Here is a 19,907-nt window from a genome sequence, read left to right on the forward strand (position 1 = left end):
GTTTTAATTACACTTCTAGACTACCAGGTGCATTAAACGTGAAATAAAAAATGATTTTACATGAGGGACGTGTATGCAGAAAGAAAAGATCCACATGCTTAAAAAAAACTTCTAATATTTTTTATTTAGAAAAATGTTTGCATTTATAACAATCTGCCATTAATCAATTAGCATTGCCCCTTTATGCATGCCTTTAAAATCATTGCTCCAGCACTGGCTTATTGTTCAGCACAAACACCCAGAGGAATCTTAGAAGCAGAACAATTCAAGTTATTTACTATGGATTGAATTCATGAATTCTGATATGCGCCAGAAATGGGGATTTGGTTACTAATTAAGAATTAGACCAAATAACATTAAAATCATACACATTTTCATCCCTGAACCACTGCTTATCCAAGGCAGTGTAGCTTTCAGATTATAAAAATCCCTGCTGTGAGTTTCCTTGTTATGACAAAAGCACAAGTTGATAGGGAATGCTTCACAAAGCTCTGCTCAAAGCACTAATCTGTATGATAGGAAAGTAAAAGAACTTCTGCTCTCACCTGTTGAAGTAACAGGCAGCCACTGCTCCACAATGTCACCACCATGTGATAGCATTGAGGATTCACACATTACTAAAAGCAAAAGTAACATCTTTCATTTAGCTTCTCATGAAGAAATTGGTAATTGTCATAGTGTACAAACAATGGGAGCATATGTAACACTAGTGGATTATAGGGCAGCAGTGTGGAGTAGTGGTTAGGGCTCTGAACTCTTGACTGGAGGGTAGTACAAACTGCTGCTGTACCCTTGAGCAAGGTACTTTACCTAGATTGCTCCAGTAAAAACCCAACTGTATAATGGGTAATTGTATGTAAAAATAATGTGATATCTTGTAACAATTGTAAGTCGCCCTGGATAAGGGTGTCTGCTAAGAAATAAATAATAATAATAATAATAATAATAATAATAATAATAATAATAATAATAATAATAATAATAATAATATGTTACTACAATATTGTTCATTTGTCTCATTCAATCTCTAGCAGGGGCCAATCAAGGCGCCGGAGGGCCACTCCACTGCAGAGGTGCCTTCAATGAAGCAAACATTTGTAACATTCCCCAAAGTTTCTAAACTTTTTTTCTGTTGGTGGTCTGCTGGTGGTTAACATTAGCGACAGAGTGGAACGGCTACGAGAAGATTAGTTTGACTCTGGGGCGATGTGACAGAATGGCTGGGCTGTGACGTCAGGTCAGAAGCAGGAAGGAAACACACCAGTACTGCAGATCAAAGTAAATGATGCGGCGCGCCATTTATTCAAATACAAAAATAAATAAAAGGTTTAAACAAAAAGAAACTTGCTCACAGAGCACAAATAAATATTTTAAATAAAACAAATCACAAACACAAAATATAAATACAGGTCAGGCTGGGCAGTCGCTGTCACTGTTCCTGTATATTTTAAAGCTTGTTTTCTCTCTCCTCGCTCTCTCCAATCTCGCTCCTCATACACCCACCCCGAGGGTAGAGAGCTGCAGGCTCTTATGCAGGTGACCATCTCCCGATTATCAACAAAATTAATCACTTAATTAAATTTGGGAGATGGCCACTTGTCTTGCGTCCTTCTTGACACCACTACAATATTTGCAATTTTAGAAAACCCAATGTGTTGCTCATCAGTTAAAATCACACACATTTGCTGAATTGTGAAAAAAGATATTAAAAATAACTTTGTACCCCATTCAGATGGGCGCTTGTTTGTTTTCTGAGCTAAAATCATTTGCCAGCCCTGGCAAGCACAATGCACAGCGTATCACGTTTTAACGCGTACCGCAAAATATCACCACACCGGTAATTAGTTCAAGGGGTTTTCATTTAATTTCAAAACCCACAGCCTACTTTTTAAATACATTCTTTTTTCAACATCAGTGAATTATTAAACAAAATAAAACCAAATGTAAAAATAACAACAGACACGTACTGTACAGAGCGATCTTTAGCAGATGCTGGAGAGGGGGGAGTTAGGCTACATGGATATTGTTTTTGATAGTGTAACGTGGGGTTGTCTATCACGGGACCTGGTTACAACCATCACGTAAGTGATAATAAGAAATAACTTTTTGTTTAAAGATATCCCCTAAACAGCAGTTTAAAAGAAACCTTAGCTTCACAACTCAACAGCTGTAAACAAAAAAAAACTCTTTATTGCAGCATGAAATCAAATTAAAACTTTGCTTTTTTTTGTGTTACTGTTTTTTCACCAACAGCAATTATTTCCACTTGGGGAGAAAAGCTGGAAGTCTAAATTTGAACACTGAAGACTTTAACATTTCAAGCTACACATCGGTACTCAATCGGCACTTTCACTGCACAAAAAAGTCAATAGCAGTGTAAACAGTTTTTCTAGTACAATTAACACAGTATTTCTTTCATTTACTGTTTCATTTTAACACCTCTTTTTCTCTTTTTTAGAAAAAAATCGACACAAAAAACACTCTTTAGCTCAGTCCAATCCAGTGCCACAATCTGTCTTCAAAAAAAAAAAAAAAGTTCACTGGAAAGGTCTGTTTTAGAATAGTGTTCAGTAGCACAGTTCGTTTTAAATAAAAAAACAAGAAAATCAATAGCAGTTCTGTTGTAAGAAAAAATGAATTAAAAAAAAAAATGTTTGCAGAAAATGTATGCTCTTCAATAAAGTACGTCAGAATGTACAATCTTACACAGTCCCGTTTCAAACAGTTCAAAAGGCAGTATTGAGAGGAACGGTAGTTCCTCGTACAAGTTAGAAAAACTTTGAAACTCTAAACAGCTCAGAGTTTAGCTGTTTTCATCATGTTGCAGCGGCAAAACTAAATCACTTAAAATTACCATCTGTACCAGTATCAAAAGTCTGAAACTTTCTTACCTCAAATGTGAAAAAAACGTACATACCTCTTATACACAATGAGATATAAGTCGTCAAACTAAGGTAAAATTGTTATTCTCCTTCCTCTTCCGTCTGGTTTTTAAGGGTATGTAGCGTCTATTCAAACAGAAAAGCTAAATAACTGGACATCTACCAATCATGTGATTCCACATGTTGGTCAGCGTCAAAACAAACCAGGGTGTGCAGGCAGTTTGATATCTACACCATTTATATTAAACACATTATTTATGTTTTAAAACAGCACATATCGCAGGAGGGAAAAAAATACAGTGGATTGAACTTGCAACATGACGTGTTTGGTGAGCACACGACTTTAGCCGGCTGCGCCACTGCACAGTTGTTAAAATGCATTCATTTTTTAAGCTTACATCCAAGCCTGACCAGCTTTCGCTGAAAACACAAAGGAGCTACTCGATTCTAGAAATTTTCGATTTCCTGTTTGAAAATTTCTAGTTTCCTGTTTGTTTGGTAGATACCATATAATGGAATTTCACACAAGAGTGGCATGTAGCTTCCTTGTCTAAATCTCTGATCTCTGATAAATTGTAGTTCCTCGTTTAATTAAAAATAAATAAAGGAATAATTTATTTGGTAGAAATAAATAAATGATTTAAACAAATGCATAGAGGAATAAATACATTTAGAAATAAATATTTTAAAATAAATAAATGTAGAAATGAATACGTTTATATTATAAGTGTATAAATATATAGCAAAGAAAGTCACCGAGTTTGAAACATTTAATGGTAGCTACTGAGTCAACATTTACATAGTAACGTTTACAAACAATCTTTTAAAATGTAACAAACAAACAAGCACCCCCTCTGCAAGCTACACTTGTATTTAGATACATAAAGAGCAAATAAGAAGCTGAGCGATTGGCATATGCGGGAAGTGTACTCGCTGTTCTGCCCTAGTAAACCACGCTGAGCCAGGCTAAATACAGGTGTAGCTTGCAGAGGGGGTGCCCCTCGCTGGGTATCTGCAGAGAAATTGGTGGCCCAACGTGATTTAACCCGTTAAATGCAAGGCTACTTATTCAATGTAGATACATAAAGAGCAAATAAGAAGCTGAGCGATTGGCATATGTAGCATGTTTGCCCGCTGTTCTTCCCCAGTAAACCACGTTGGGCCGTGCTAAATATAAGTGTGGCTTGCAGAGGGGTTGCCCCTTGTCAGGTATGGCCAGAGAAATCAGCGGCCCAATGTGATTTAACTAGTTAAATTCAAGGCTACTTCTTCAAGGTAGACAAATACATTTATACACTAAAAGCCAGCGAATAAGAAGCTGAGCGAATGAGAAGCCAACTTCATCCTCGTCTGTAAAACCACAGACGTGTGAAACGTTTGTATGTAAATGGAATGTGTGTATAGTAAAAAAAAGTGCTCTATTCCAAAACAGCAGTGTTTCTACCTCATTATACCTGGACTCTTGACCGGAAGGTTGTGGGTTCAATCACGGGTGAGGGACACTGCTGTTGTACCCTTGAGCAAGGTATTTTACCTAATACAGATAACCTGGATAAATTGGTAATTGTATGTAAACATAATGTGATATAATTGTGACTATTGTAAGTTGCCCTGGATAAGGGTGTCTGCTAAAAGATAAATAATAATAACTTAAATGCAATCTGTTGAACTATTTGCACTTGACTTGGTATTTGTATATTCTAAAATATAAGAATTTGCATTTGAATTTCAATTCATGGGAAAGCTTCAAAAATATTTCAATTTTAAACACTTTTCAATAATAATGCTCATAATAAAGTAGGGAGACTTCAGTATTGCTGGTAAAGTTGATCAACCTGAAAGATGCAAACTAAAGGACACTTTATAGAACTTCATGTTTATTAAACATAACAAACAAAACAAGTAAAAATAATAATTGTGCAATACACACATATATAAATATATATATATATATATATATATATATATATACAGTGCCTTGCGAAAGTATTCGGCCCCCTTGAACTTTGCGACCTTTTGCCACATTTCAGGCTTCAAACATAAAGATATGAAACTGTAATTTTTGTGAAGAATCAACAACAAGTGGGACACAATCATGAAGTGGAACGAAATTTATTGGATATTTCAAACTTTTTTAACAAATAAAAAACTGAAAAATTGGGAGTGCAAAATTATTCAGCCCCTTTACTTTCAGTGCAGCAAACTCTCTCCAGAAGTTCAGTGAGGATCTCTGAATGATCCAATGTTGACCTAAATGACTAATGATGATAAATAGAATCCACCTGTGTGTAATCAAGTCTCCGTATAAATGCACCTGCACTGTGATAGTCTCAGAGGTCCGTTTAAAGCGCAGAGAGCATCATGAAGAACAAGGAACACACCAGGCAGGTCCGAGATACTGTTGTGGAGAAGTTTAAAGCCGGATTTGGATACAAAAAGATTTCCCAAGCTTTAAACATCCCAAGGAGCACTGTGCAAGCGATAATATTGAAATGGAAGGAGTATCAGACCACTGCAAATCTACCAAGACCTGGCCGTCCCTCTAAACTTTCAGCTCATACAAGGAGAAGACTGATCAGAGATGCAGCCAAGAGGACCATGATCACTCTGGATGAACTGCAGAGATCTACAGCTGAGGTGGGAGACTCTGTCCATAGGACAACAATCAGTCGTATACTGCACAAATCTGGCCTTTATGGAAGAGTGGCAAGAAGAAAGCCATTTCTTAAAGATATCCATAAAAAGTGTCATTTACAGTTTGCCACAAGCCACCTGGGAGACACACCAAACATGTGGAAGAAGGTGCTCTGGTCAGATGAAACCAAAATCAAACTTTTTGGCAACAATGCAAAACGTTATGTTTGGCGTAAAAGCAACACAGCTCATCACCCTGAACACACCATCCCCACTGTCAAACATGGTGGTGGCAGCATCATGGTTTGGGCCTGCTTTTCTTCAGCAGGGACAGGGAAGATGGTTAAAATTGATGGGAAGATGGATGGAGCCAAATACAGGACCATTCTGGAAGAAAACCTGATGGAGTCTGCAAAAGACCTGAGACTGGGACGGAGATTTGTCTTCCAACAAGACAATGATCCAAAACATAAAGCAAAATCTACAATGGAATGGTTCACAAATAAACATATCCAGGTGTTAGAATGGCCAAGTCAAAGTCCAGACCTGAATCCAATCGAGAATCTGTGGAAGAACTGAAAACTGCTGTTCACAAATGCTCTCCATCCAACCTCACTGAGCTCGAGCTGTTTTGCAAGGAGGAATGGGCAAAAATTTCAGTCTCTCGATGTGCAAAACTGATAGAGATATACCCCAAGCGACTTACAGCTGTAATCGCAGCAAAAGGTGGCGCTACAAAGTATTAACTTAAGGGGGCTGAATAATTTTGCACGCCCAATTTTTCAATTTTTTATTTGTTAAAAAAGTTTGAAATATCCAATGAATTTCGTTCCACTTCATGATTGTGTCCCACTTGTTGATTCTTCACAAAAAATTAGAGTTTCATATCTTTATGTTTGAAGCCTAAAATGTGGAAAAAGTTCGCAAAGTTCAAGGGGGCCGAATACTTTCGCAAGGCACTGTATATATATATCATCATCATTTATGTCTGTTTTTCACAAACCTGGTCCTGCGGGGCCACTGTGTCTGCTGTTTGTGTTCCAACTGAGTTCTCATTTATTAAATTGATCCCCCAATTGAACTAACAATTAGTGACTTAATACAATGTTAGAAATAACTTGAAATATCCAACGCTTTTGGCTGCTTTCACAAACCATGATCAGCACTAATCTTGGACTACCTTACCTGAGTTAACATTAGGTAGTCCTAGATTAGTGTTAATTGAGACCTGTGCAGCCAGCCATTACTACAAATAATTCAAATGCTCTGATTAGACATTTTATTCATTCAATTGAGGGTTGAATTCGTAATTTAAAGCTCAGTTGGAACACAAATCAACAAACACTGGGTCCTCAGGACCAAGATTGGGAAACACTGTTTTATGTAATTTGCATCCTATATTGGTACATACCTGTTAATTATTATGAACTACGTGATTACTGTGTTTATGTTTATGTTGTTATTATATAAACTGCTTTCCTTGTATGTCACCTTGGATAAAGGCCTCTGCCAAATTCATGTTAATAAATTAACATTTGTTGTATGGGAAAGTATTTGAAGTCCATTTAGCACTTGTCAAATATTTAGTTTGGTAGTAAATGTATCACATTTGCATTTGTATTAAGCAAATTCGCAAGAACATTGACATTGTCACTGGTCTCATCAATTTCCTACTATCTGGAAAACACAAGTATGCTCAAAACCATAACCATCACATTCAACAATGGAGTCACCCATACCTTTCAACATTTATGCTCAAAGTTTGAAATCATGGATAGAGTCTACATTGTTCGAGAGCAGTTCCCAGTCATTGGTGCTCATGCAATCACCATTCTCAAATGTCAGGGGCTGACTCTAAAAACAGTTATGATGGATCTTGGTAATTCCATTTTCTCCTATGGACAAAGTTTCATTGCACATTCCACAGTTACTTCCTTCCAGAATACTTCCATATTCTAGTGTGCTTGTTCAGAATATGCGTGAATCGTGAAAACGTCTTGCCAATATGTGAACAAAGCCAGCATTCACTTTATTGATCACCATGTGGATTAACCGCTATTGGAACACAGATGATTGTGTTAAAGATGTTAATAGACTTTTAATGTACACGTTTTAGAGCTAAACGTTTGTTGAGACAGTTCAAGCGCTGTAGCAGTGTTTAACTATTTCCTGGATGTTTGCCTTTTGGTCTTACTCTGGAAAAAGTAATAATAATAATAAAAAAGTAGGCAAAACCATTTTTTGAGAAACCGCATTTGGGAGAACAACTAACAGTTTGGAAACACATTTGCAAAGGCATTGGATTATATTGTGGTGTTTCCGAACTGTTGAACGTTTCTCATTACATGCAGGTTTACTGGCTTGACAAAAAGGCGATTGACGAAAAGAATGCTGTCTCGATAGCAACATCGCGTCAAGCTGAAATAGCTCAGTTGGGAGAGCGTTAGACTGTAACGGTCCCTGCTTCGATTCCGGGTTTTTGTAAACAGCACGACTAGGGTTATTTGTTCTTAATTAATTTTTTGAATTAAAAAAACAGCACACTTTTTCTTTAGTGTAATTGGAGGAAATAAAAACGTATTATAGTGCAATTTTCTAATGCGATATAGAAAGGCAAAAAGCATCATCTCTGCGTGAGCTTGAAACACCAAAATTTCGATTAACAGCCGAACGTGCTAACCGATTATGGTGTTTTATTAGATAACACCCTGGGAGCTCAACAGAACAGTGTGTATGCATATTGCTAAAATGGAAACCAAATATACACGATTCAAATGGGAATCGTAATCAGATTTTAAGCACAAATTTGATAGACTTCACAGTGCAAAGGAGGAAGGCAGACAATGCAAATGAGGCAACTGGCTCCTACTTTTTAAATCATACGAGAAACTTGAACCCAATTAAGCTTTTAACCGCCTGCAGTTTGGAATGAGTTTGAAATGTTGTTGTAACACCTCACTGGGCAACAGCAATTGCATTATATGAAAGCTCCTGTTTATTTGTCAGTGGCACAGCTACCGGTGCCACTCAGAGTTGGAGGGAGACGGTCGGCCACTTGCCCATAAAACAATACTTTCCGGGATCATTTCTATAGTGATTTGCCAGCGAAATGCGTTTATTAAGTGTTTGGACTCGCTATCCACGAGGAAGAGTGAGAGTGTTCGTTTTTGAGCGTGAAGGAGACAGCGAGTGTTTTTTTTTTTTTTTTTGGCCAACTGCTCCCTGTTATTGATGACCGCTCCAGTGTTCCTTAGGGGGCTGGAGGAAGCGGACACGTTCTGAGTGGGTATCTTACCAAAAGGTACGCAAGACGAACTACAGTTGCAAAGCACTGCTGCTTTTTCGATGATTGATTAAAACTATCAATCTGACTGAAAACAGGGATCACATTAATTGTGATCGGTTTGATACCAATAGGCTTACATGGCAGGTATTGTGTATAGACAATGTCATATACACAGAAATGAACACGGACAGTGTTTATTAAGGGCTGACTCATTGAAACGTTCGAGAGATCTCGGTGTACTGGACAAATATACTGGATTTTTTCCATGTCGTAATTGTGCCGCCTGTGATAATGCGTTTGAAACTAGAGATAATGTGAGATAATGTCTGTTACTGGCGGATAGTTTACAAATGTACTCAATTATGTTACAACTTTTGTGTCTACGAAAAATATCTGTAACATTTATGTAATGCCTGTGTGGTTTTTTCATGAAGTTAATTTGCTAACAGACTGTTCTGATTTGTTTCTAACCGTGAAGCGACTGTTTGCCGTATATTTTCTGTCCGTAAGAGGAGTGTCCTTGTGATCCCATATAGAATGTGACGAAACAGGTCGCCCTCCTTAATATAAACAGATAAAGAATAAGTTCACGCACACACCAGGTGATTTACTGTAGCGTCAGACATTGGAGGTTCAGCAGTGTACTGCAGTGTTGTGCAAAGTCGTCAGTGTAAGTCAGGATGGCCGAGCGGTCTAAGGCGCTGCGTTCAGGTCGCAGTCTCTCTGGAGGCGTGGGTTCGAATCCCACTTCTGACAAATCTGTTTGTTTATTTATTTCTTAAAACGTCCACCGAATGCTTGGTAATTTGATTTGTTTTTCTTGTTAGTATTCAAATCGCAAGGTCGTTAAATGAGAGAAAGTCACCGCAAGCCTGCACCTCACCACATCCTTCACACTGTTAAACTGCCTCATTATGACGAGGCCTCTAATTATGCCTTTCCAATACTTTGAATGTGTTATTGTTCAGTTTAACATGAGAACATCTTGGTAGAACAATCATAATGTCCGCAGGACTTATTTTCCTCGGGTTCTAGTATCAAGTTTTGAGTGTGTGGCCGGATAGCTCAGTTGGTTAGAGCGTGGTGCTAATAACGTCAAGGTCGCGGGATCGATCCCCGTACGGGCCACGGCTTTTCTTATTTAAAGAAACCACAGCATTTGTAATGGTGCCAAAATGAACATTCTTTAACAAAATGAACCGAAGCGATATGAAGTACAACCAGTAATATTTCAGACTTCCTGAGCTTTAAACATGTATTAAGAATGAACACATACAATCAATTAAAAACAAAGCTTAAGTAGTCGTCAGGATTCGAACCTGCGCGGGGAAACCCCAATGGATTTCAAGTCCATCGCCTTAACCACTCAGCCACGGCTACATGCTCTCACGGTTTTCCGTGAAAACAGCCGTATTATTGTCAAAAGAAGCAAACGACACCCGCAGTAATGCTGTAGATGTCAGTATAGGCTAAATAATGAACCCAAGTCAAATGCCTTTGTTGAAACTCTATCAGATTTGTACAAGTCAAGCACACGTGGGAAATAATAATACAATATCCTTTCTGCCAACGTTCATAATAATGAATACATCCTTTTTTCAAAATACGTAGCTATTTAACTGATCTTTTCAAAACACCCATACACAAAAGCCTTATTTCTACTGAAAAACTAACTTGCTTCATGGCTGCTGCTACAGCACTCGGTCACGTTGTGCCTAGCGTTAGCGGACAGGAGATAAGAAGACATACAAAATATCACGCGCTGCAGTTTTTCAGTCCGGGGATTATTACAAATGAGCAGACTGTGCATTAAAATACACATGCATGGTGGGCGTCTCTGTTACAAAGAATTGTCACACTTTGTATTTATCTCCATAATGCGCCGGGACAAAATACGCAGATACTTTAAAATTATTTGGAGAATGCGGGCATCGATCCCGCTACTTCTCGCATGCTAAGCGAGCGCTCTACCATTTGAGCTAATTCCCCTTCAATGGTGCCAGGAATTCTCATAGGCTTCATCGCAGCTTGATACGAGCAAATCAGATTGTCAGTTGTTTTTTATTTTTATTTTGGCAATGTAGTCTGTGATTGCAAATTTAAAAAAAATAATTTAATTAACTAAATAGCAAATATTTCGACTAGAGGTATGTTTTCAATTTCTTTCAAAAGTAGTCTCAGCTCGTTTATTCAGTCGCTTATAAATCCACAATCTGTGTCCCGATGCAGCAGCGCTGTGTGCTGTGGCTCGAGCTTGTTTGACGAGGCAGACGATGCAAAAATGCCAATACTTGCTTTTGTATCACGCGACAAACTTAAGGTATGCTTTAACGGCTTGGCTGTCTCGAGTTAGTTTGTATTGTTAATGTAACACCTCGTTGTTGCCCAGTCATTGTTTCATATGAAGTAGAGCTTGCCAGTTGGGGGCGACGGTCTGCTAATAAAAGTTAAGACTATATTTGCAAGGATCATTTCTAGAATGAAACACGTTTTGAAGGGATTGGTCTCGGTATCCACCAGGAGGAGTGGCAGTGTTTTCTTCTCAGCACCGAGCTGACAATGAGTGTTGTTATCGGGAACCTACTCGCTGCAAGGAATGACCACTTCAATCTTCAGTCGGGGGTTGCTGAAGGAAGGGGACACATTTTGAGTGTGTATCTCATTCCGGTAGAAACGTAGAAAAAAGAAAGCATCAAGCCCACAATTGTTCAGTTGTTTAAATCAATAACCACATTTAAATTGATCATTGCTAATGTCAAAACAATTTATGAACACTTTAAATAGGGCTTGACTAATATAAAAATATAGCAATGTCTTTTGCACTACGCAGGACTAGATTGAGTTTAAAATAGACATTACATCTGAAAATAACTTGTGCTTACCCCCACTTACATGGATGCTGTCAACCTTTGTATTCGTCCTCATAACGTGTTAGAAAATGTAAACAGCAGTTGGAGAATACCAAAGTCGATCATCCTAGCATGTTAAACGAGGGCATTTCTCATGTAAGCTACTTCCACTAATAGATCGTTTGTACTGTTCTCAATGGTCCTCATCCCAGCCCGAGACCACGATCCAGTGGCAGTCGGAGATGTTTTTCAAAGTAATGCATTATTTGAAATATTAAAACAATCTTTAGTTAAATAACACATGTTTCTACACAAAATATTTTTCAGTGACTTCGACAAGTAGCCAATTTACAACAAAAATGCAATCTGTGTTAGGAACGCTATTTTAGTCCGATTTAAAATGGAAATGAAAATGGTATTGAGTGCTGACAAGAGTTTGGTATCAGCTGTTGATTTCCTTGAAACAATCTATAGTAAAATGAACATATTTATTCATTTAAAAAATAAGTAAAAGTGAACTGCAGAAGTGGGATTTGAACCAACGCCTCCATTCGGAGACCAGAACACACAATCGTCCTTGAGTCTGGCGCCTTAGACCACCCGATTGGGTTTATTACGCACATACTAACTTGCTCCATGAATGATGTAATGACAAGTGTAAAAAAAGAAACAGATTGAAGCCAACCCACGAAAGTAAGATTCTTTATTTCAATATCGGTATAGCTTTAAAGGATGCACGCATTTTACAATAGCAATTGCTATATGACAATGACCAATAAGTAATTGTGTTGCAATACTTTATACAATGTGAACAGAATCAGACATTGCTCCGTTGCCTCGAAGAAACATCTACAATTTGTATTTAAAAAGGACGCCCAACGTGGGGCTCGAACCCACGACCCTGAGATTAAGTGTCTCATGCTCTACCGACTGAGCTAGCCGGGCTGTCGGGAGAAAGTTTCTTTCTTTGAGGCGGGGTGAGAGAGGAAGTACCGACAGGTGCGTGGGACCTGAGATTCGGTGTGCTGCTGCTGTAGATGAGTGTTCTGGAGACGCGCTGTGTCTGTGTCTGCGGTGTTACAGCCGTGTGAGTATATTCCAAAAGTAAAGTGTTGGATAATTCGAGAGCTAGTCTGTTGAATAAAGCTCTGAGACGTGTGGTTAAATCCCGGTCTCATCAATTTTGTTTTGTTAGATTAAAAGTGTTCCAGCAGCAGGTAAATGTCCCCACACCTTTTGGTTCTGTTTACTTATGCTACACCGCTGCTAAACCTGAACGTTGCTGCTAATTATCTTAACTAAACTTGTATTGTTGTTGAATTGCTCTATTATAGCTAAACCTGTAATGTTGCAGCTAACGTTCCCTAATACTGTTAAAACGTGTGTGTATTAACAATCTGGCTTTTTTTGTTGTACCCTTGCTGCGAAGAGCTGTTTCCAATCACCTAGCACTCTTAAAGAAAAGTGTAATCGCTGCTATATGTTGGTCTAATACCCCATGCTTTTAAAATGTGGCTATTGGCTGGCTTTATTCCATTTCCCCTCCTTGTTTTTAGTACAACTTTAATACATTTTATTGTTAGTTATTTGAACTGATTTATGTGAATCATGGATCATTGTAATAAAGCGTTGTGAATTGTTATTCTGCCTTTGTCATTCTGTTGTCATTCCTATTCCAAACCTTTTAATTAATTTTTAGTAGTGTCGGTATTAGGACTCTCACTGGGTGTCACTGGGTGTGGCTGCTACAATCCCATATAGAATGCGACAAATCAGGTCGCCCTCCTTCATATAAACAGAAAAAGAATAAGTACACACACACACACGAGTTGATTTACTGCAGCGTCAGACATCGGAGGTTCAGCAGTGTACTGCAATGTTGTAAAAAGACGTGTCTAATTCAGGATGGTTGAGCGAGCTATGGCGCTGCGTTCAGATCACAGTTACCCTGGAAGCGTGGTTTCGAATTCCATTTCTGATAGCTCTGTTTGTTCATTAACCACTCAGCCACGGCTACATGCTCTCACGGTTTTCCGCGAAAACAGCCGTATTATTGTCAAAAGAAGCAAACGACACCCGCAGTAATGCTGTAGATGTCAGTATAGGCTAAATAATGAACCCAAGTCAAATGCCTTTGTTGAAACTCTATCAGATTTGTACAAGTCAAGCACACGTGGGAAATAATAATACAATATCCTTTCTGCCAACGTTCATAATAATGAATACATCCTTTTTTCAAAATACGTAGCTATTTAACTGATCTTTTCAAAACACCCATACACAAAAGCCTTATTTCTACTGAAAAACTAACTTGCTTCATGGCTGCTGCTACAGCACTCGGTCACGTTGTGCCTAGCGTTAGTGACATAGGAGATAAGAAGACCTACAAAATATCACACGGTGCAGTTTTTCAGTCCGGGGATTATTACAAATTAGCAGACTGTGCATTAAAATACACATGCATGGTGGGCGTCTCTGTTACAAAGAATTGTCACACTTTGTATTTATCTCCATAATGCGCCGGGACAAAATACGCAGATACTTTAAAATTATTTGGAGAATGCGGGCATCGATCCCGCTACTTCTCGCATGCTAAGCGAGCGCTCTACCATTTGAGCTAATCCCCCTTTAACGGTGCCAGGGATTCTCATAGGCTTCATCGCAGCTTGATACGAGCAAATCAGATTGTCAGTTGTTTTTTATTTTTATTTTGGCAATGTAGTCTGTGATTGCAAATTTAAAAAAAATAATTTAATTAACTAAATAGCAAATATTTCGACTAGAGGTATGTTTTCAATTTCTTTCAAAAGTAGTCTCAGCTCGTTTATTCAGTCGCTTATAAATCCACAATCTGTGTCCCGATGCAGCAGCGCTGTGTGCTGTGGCTCGAGCTTGTTTGACGAGGCAGACGATGCAAAAATGCCAATACTTGCTTTTGTATCACGCGACAAACTTAAGGTATGCTTTAACGGCTTGGCTGTCTCGAGTTAGTTTGTATTGTTAATGTAACACCTCGTTGTTGCCCAGTCATTGTTTCATATGAAGTAGAGCTTGCCAGTTGGGGGCGACGGTCTGCTAATAAAAGTTAAGACTATATTTGCAAGGATCATTTCTAGAATGAAACACGTTTTGAAGGGATTGGTCTCGGTATCCACCAGGAGGAGTGGCAGTGTTTTCTTCTCAGCACCGAGCTGACAATGAGTGTTGTTATCGGGAACCTACTCGCTGCAAGGAATGACCACTTCAATCTTCAGTCGGGGGTTGCTGAAGGAAGGGGACACATTTTGAGTGTGTATCTCATTCCGGTAGAAACGTAGAAAAAAGAAACCATCAATCCCACAATTGTTCAGTTGTTTAAATCAATAACCACATTTAAATTGATCATTGCTAATGTTAAAACAATTTAAGAACACTTTAAATAGGGCTTGACTAATATAAAAATATAGCAATGTCTTTTGCACTACGCAGGACTAGATTGAGTTTAAAATAGACATTACATCTGAAAATAACTTGTGCTTACCCCCACTTACAAGGAAGCTGTCAACCTTTGTATTCGTCCTCATAACGTGTTAGAAAATGTAAACAGCAGTTGGAGAATACCGAAGTCGATCATCCTAGCATGTTAAACGAGGGCATTTCTCATGTAAGCTACTTCCACTAATAGATCGTTTATAGTGTTCTCAAAGGTCCGCATCCCAGCCTGAGACCACGATCCAGTGGCAGTCGGAGATGTTTTTCAAAGTAATATGTTATTTGAAATATTAAAACAATCTTTAGTTAAATTACACATGTTTCTACACTAAATATTTTTCAGTGACTTCGACAAGTAGCCAGTTTACAACAAAAATGCAATCTGTGTTAGGAACGCTATTTTAGTCCGATTTAAAATGGAAATGAAAATGGTATTGAGTGCTGACAAGAGTTTGGTAGCAGCTGTTGATTTCCTTGAAACAATCCTTTATAGTAAAATGAACAAATTGATTCATTTAAAAAATAAGTAAAAGTGAACTGTCAGAAGAGGGATTTGAACCCAAGCCTCCATTCGGAGACCAGAACACACAATTCTTTGGAAAGACAGCGTCCTTGAGTCTGGCGCCTTAGACCACTCGGCCATTCTGACAAGCTGCGTTTGCTTTAGTAGAAAACCGCATTATTTCATTTCAGCACGGACTAGGGTTGTCTATTGTATCAAGGCCCGATTGGGTTTATTACGCACATACTAACTTGCTCCATGAATGATGTAATGACAAGTGTAAAAAAAGAAACAGATTGAAGCCAACCCACGAAAGTAAGATTCTTTATTTCAATATCGGTATAGCTTTAAAGGATGCACGCATTTTACAATAGCAATTGTTATATGACAATGACCAATAAGTAATTGTGTTGCAATACTTTATACAGTGTGAACAGAATCAGACATTGCTCCGTTGCCTCGAAGAAATATCTACAATTTGTATTTAAAAAGGACGCCCAACGTGGGGCTCGAACCCACGCCCCTGAGATTAAGAGTCTCATGCTCTACCGACTGAGCTAGCCGGGCTGATGGGAGAAAGTTTATTTCTCTGAGGCGGGGTGAGAGAGGAAGTACCGACAGGTGCGTGGGAGCTGAGATTCGGTGTGCTGCTGCTGTAGATGAGTGTTCTGGAGACGCGCTGTTTCTGTGTCTGCGGTGTTACAGCCGTGTGAGTATATTCCAAAAGTAAAGTGTTGGATAATTCGAGAGCTAGTCTGTTGAATAAAGCTCTGAGACGTGTGGTTAAATCCCGGTCTCATCAATTTTGTTTTGTTAGATTAAAAGTGTTCCAGCAGCAGGTAAATGTCCCCACACCTTTTGGTTGTGTTTACTTATGCTACACCGCTGCTAAACCTGAACGTTGCTGCTAATTATATTAACTAAACTTGTATTGTTGTTGAATTGCTCTAATATAGTTAAACCTGTAATGTTGCAGCTAACGTTCCCTAATACTGTTAAAACTTGTGTGTATTAACAATCTGGCTTTTGTTGTTGAACCCTTGCTGGGAAGAGCTGTTTCCAATCACCTAGCACTCTTAAAGAGAAGTGTAATCGCTGCTATATGTTGGTCTAATACCCCATGCTTTTAAAATATGGCTATTGGCTGGCTTTATTCAATTTCCCCCTCCTTGTTTCTAGTCCATCGCCTTAACCACTCGGCCACGACTACATGCTTGCACGAGTATTTGTGAAAATATCCAAAAGAAGTAAACGAAACCAGTAGTAATGCTGTAGATGGCAGTATAGGCTAACTAATGAACCGAAGTCAAATGCCTTTGTTGAAACTGTCAGATTTGTAGAAGGCAAGCACACGTGGGAAATGTAAATACAATATAATTTTTGTTAACGTTCATAATAATGAATACATCTTTATTTCAAAATACGTAGCTATTTAACTGATCTTTTCAAAAAACACCCCCATCCACAAAAACAAAGTAGTTATTCATTTGAACTGAAAAATTGACTTGCTTCATGGCTGTTGCCAGAGCACTCGAGCACGTTCTGGCTAGCGTGAGCGGACTTAGCAGATAACAAGATCTACAAAATATTTCATGCTAATAAAACATACCATAATTATGTTCGTTTTTATTATACATGGCGACTTACAGAGACTAGGGTGTGTGAACTATGCATCAGCTGCAGAGTCACTTACAGTTACATCTCACCCGAAAACGGAGCACAAGAAAGTTAAGTGACTTGCTCAGGGTCACACAATGAGTCAGTGGCTGAGGTGGGATTTGTACAGGGGGACCTCCTGGTTACAAGCCCTTTATCTTTAACCACTGGACCACGCAGCCTCCTATAACAAAATCACACCTCAGATTTGACTCGAACCCACAATTCCTGGCTTAGGAGGCCAGTGCCTTAGCCATTAGGCCACAAGGGCTGACACGCATCACACATTTGGTAGTACTAAAGAAAGTGGGAACAATAGTATCGTGGTTTAATACATCAAATCCAAGCCATCATTGGTGTTCAAACACAGCAGAGTGTTACATTGGGAAAGGGCCGTACTTGTCAGTACGTATTTGACATTCATGTGGGAAGATTTAAGATTGTGAAGAAGTTTAAATATGCTGCGTATTTGCGCATTGGGAACCTTACATAATTAGGTTTCTGATTAATGCCACTTCTTACGGACAGTAATCAAGGTGACGATACAAGACCAGAGCCAATAAAACAGTTATTTTCCTGTGTGCTTGTTCAGAATATGCGTGAATCGTGAAAACGTCTTGCTAATATGTGAACAAAGCCAGCATTCACTTTATTGATCACCATGTGGATTAACCGCTATTGGAACACAGATGATTGTGTTAAAGATGTTAATAGACTTTTAATGTACACGTTTTAGAGCTAAACGTTTGTTGAGACAGTTCAAGCACTGTAGCAGTGTTTAATTATTTCCTGGATGTTTGCCTTTTGGTCTTACTCTGGAAAAAGTAATAATAATAATAAAAAGTAGGCAAAACCATTTTTTGAGAAACCGCATTTGGGAGAAAAACTAAGAGTTTTTCTTTAACTGATCTTTTCAAAACACCCATACACAAAAGCCTTATTTCTACTGAAAAACTAACGTGCTTCATGGCTGCTGCTACAGCACTCGGGCACGTTGTGCCTAGCGTTAGTGACATAGGAGATAAGAAGACCTACAAAATATCACACGGTGCATTTTTTCAGTCCGGGGATTATTACAAATTAGCAGACTGTGCATTAAAATACACATGCATGGTGGGCGTCTCTGTTACAAAGAATTGTCACACTTTGTATTTATCTCCATAATGCGCCGGGACAAAATACGCAGATACTTTAAAATTATTTGGAGAATGCGGGCATCGATCCCGCTACTTCTCGCATGCTAAGCGAGCGCTCTACCATTTGTGCTAATTCCCTTTTAATGGTGCCAGGGATTCTCATAGGCTTCATCGCAGCTTGATACGAGCAAATCAGATTGTCAGTTGTTGTTTATTTTTATTTTGGCAATGTAGTCTGTGATTGCAAATTAAACAAAAATAATTTAATTAACTAAATAGCAAATATTTCGACTAGAGGTATGTTTTCAATTTCTTTCAAAAGTAGTCTCAGCTCGTTTATTCAGTCGCTTATAAATCCACAATCTGTGTCCCGATGCAGCAGCGCTGTGTGCTGTGGCTCGAGCTTGTTTGACGAGGCAGACGATGCAAAAATGCCAATACTTGCTTTTGTATCACGCGACAAACTTAAGGTATGCTTTAACGGCTTGGCTGTCTCGAGTTAGTTTGTATTGTTAATGTAACACCTCGTTGTTGCCCAGTCATTGTTTCATATGAAGTAGAGCTTGCCAGTTGGGGGCGACGGTCTGCTAATAAAAGTTAAGACTATATTTGCAAGGATCATTTCTAGAATGAAACACGTTTTGAAGGGATTGGTCTCGGTATCCACCAGGAGGAGTGGCAGTGTTTTCTTCTCAGCACCGAGCTGACAATGAGTGTTGTTATCGGGAACCTACTCGCTGCAAGGAATGACCACTTCAATCTTCAGTCGGGGGTTGCTGAAGGAAGGGGACACATTTTGAGTGTGTATCTCATTCCGGTAGAAACGTAGAAAAAAGAAAGCATCAAGCCCACAATTGTTCAGTTGTTTAAATCAATAACCACATTTAAATTGATCATTGCTAATGTCAAAACAATTTATGAACACTTTAAATAGGGCTTGACTAATATAAAAATATAGCAATGTCTTTTGCACTACGCAGGACTAGATTGAGTTTAAAATAGACATTACATCTGAAAATAACTTGTGCTTACCCCCACTTACATGGATGCTGTCAACCTTTGTATTCGTCCTCATAACGTGTTAGAAAATGTAAACAGCAGTTGGAGAATACCAAAGTCGATCATCCTAGCATGTTAAACGAGGGCATTTCTCATGTAAGCTACTTCCACTAATAGATCGTTTGTACTGTTCTCAATGGTCCTCATCCCAGCCCGAGACCACGATCCAGTGGCAGTCGGAGATGTTTTTCAAAGTAATGCATTATTTGAAATATTAAAACAATCTTTAGTTAAATAACACATGTTTCTACACAAAATATTTTTCAGTGACTTCGACAAGTAGCCAATTTACAACAAAAATGCAATCTGTGTTAGGAACGCTATTTTAGTCCGATTTAAAATGGAAATGAAAATGGTATTGAGTGCTGACAAGAGTTTGGTATCAGCTGTTGATTTCCTTGAAACAATCTATAGTAAAATGAACATATTTAT

The 19,907-nt window shown here is 38.6% G+C and overlaps 8 non-coding genes and 1 pseudogene across 8 annotated transcripts; 5 read left to right on the top strand and 4 right to left on the bottom strand.

Annotated features, from left to right (window-relative positions):
• The first annotated feature begins 8,579 nt into the window (after window positions 1-8,579).
• On the top strand, window positions 8,580-8,803 carry LOC131705372 (small nucleolar RNA U3; annotated as a pseudogene).
• Window positions 8,804-9,476: 673 nt separating this feature from the next.
• On the top strand, window positions 9,477-9,558 carry trnal-cag (transfer RNA leucine (anticodon CAG)). Its single transcript has one exon. It is a non-coding gene; the product is annotated as a tRNA-Leu (tRNA).
• Window positions 9,559-10,100: 542 nt separating this feature from the next.
• Window positions 10,101-10,182, bottom strand: trnas-uga (transfer RNA serine (anticodon UGA)). Its single transcript has one exon. It is a non-coding gene; the product is annotated as a tRNA-Ser (tRNA).
• Window positions 10,183-11,251: 1,069 nt separating this feature from the next.
• LOC131705560 (small nucleolar RNA U3) lies at window positions 11,252-11,457 on the top strand. Its single transcript, XR_009310513.1, has one exon. It is a non-coding gene; the product is annotated as a small nucleolar RNA U3 (small nucleolar RNA).
• A 1,066-nt stretch (window positions 11,458-12,523) lies between these two features.
• Window positions 12,524-12,596, bottom strand: trnak-cuu (transfer RNA lysine (anticodon CUU)). Its single transcript has one exon. It is a non-coding gene; the product is annotated as a tRNA-Lys (tRNA).
• A 2,142-nt stretch (window positions 12,597-14,738) lies between these two features.
• LOC131705561 (small nucleolar RNA U3) lies at window positions 14,739-14,944 on the top strand. Its single transcript, XR_009310514.1, has one exon. It is a non-coding gene; the product is annotated as a small nucleolar RNA U3 (small nucleolar RNA).
• A 716-nt stretch (window positions 14,945-15,660) lies between these two features.
• On the bottom strand, window positions 15,661-15,771 carry trnal-caa (transfer RNA leucine (anticodon CAA)). Its single transcript has 2 exons — window positions 15,734-15,771; window positions 15,661-15,706 (listed from the first exon to the last, which is right to left on the bottom strand). It is a non-coding gene; the product is annotated as a tRNA-Leu (tRNA).
• Window positions 15,772-16,118: 347 nt separating this feature from the next.
• On the bottom strand, window positions 16,119-16,191 carry trnak-cuu (transfer RNA lysine (anticodon CUU)). The gene has a single exon. It is a non-coding gene; the product is annotated as a tRNA-Lys (tRNA).
• A 2,824-nt stretch (window positions 16,192-19,015) lies between these two features.
• Window positions 19,016-19,221, top strand: LOC131705562 (small nucleolar RNA U3). The gene has a single exon (XR_009310515.1). It is a non-coding gene; the product is annotated as a small nucleolar RNA U3 (small nucleolar RNA).
• Window positions 19,222-19,907: the final 686 nt, after the last annotated feature.

Source organism: Acipenser ruthenus, chromosome 35 (assembly GCF_902713425.1).
Source record: "Acipenser ruthenus chromosome 35, fAciRut3.2 maternal haplotype, whole genome shotgun sequence".
In the NCBI taxonomy this organism is placed as follows: Eukaryota; Metazoa; Chordata; class Actinopteri; order Acipenseriformes; family Acipenseridae; genus Acipenser; species Acipenser ruthenus.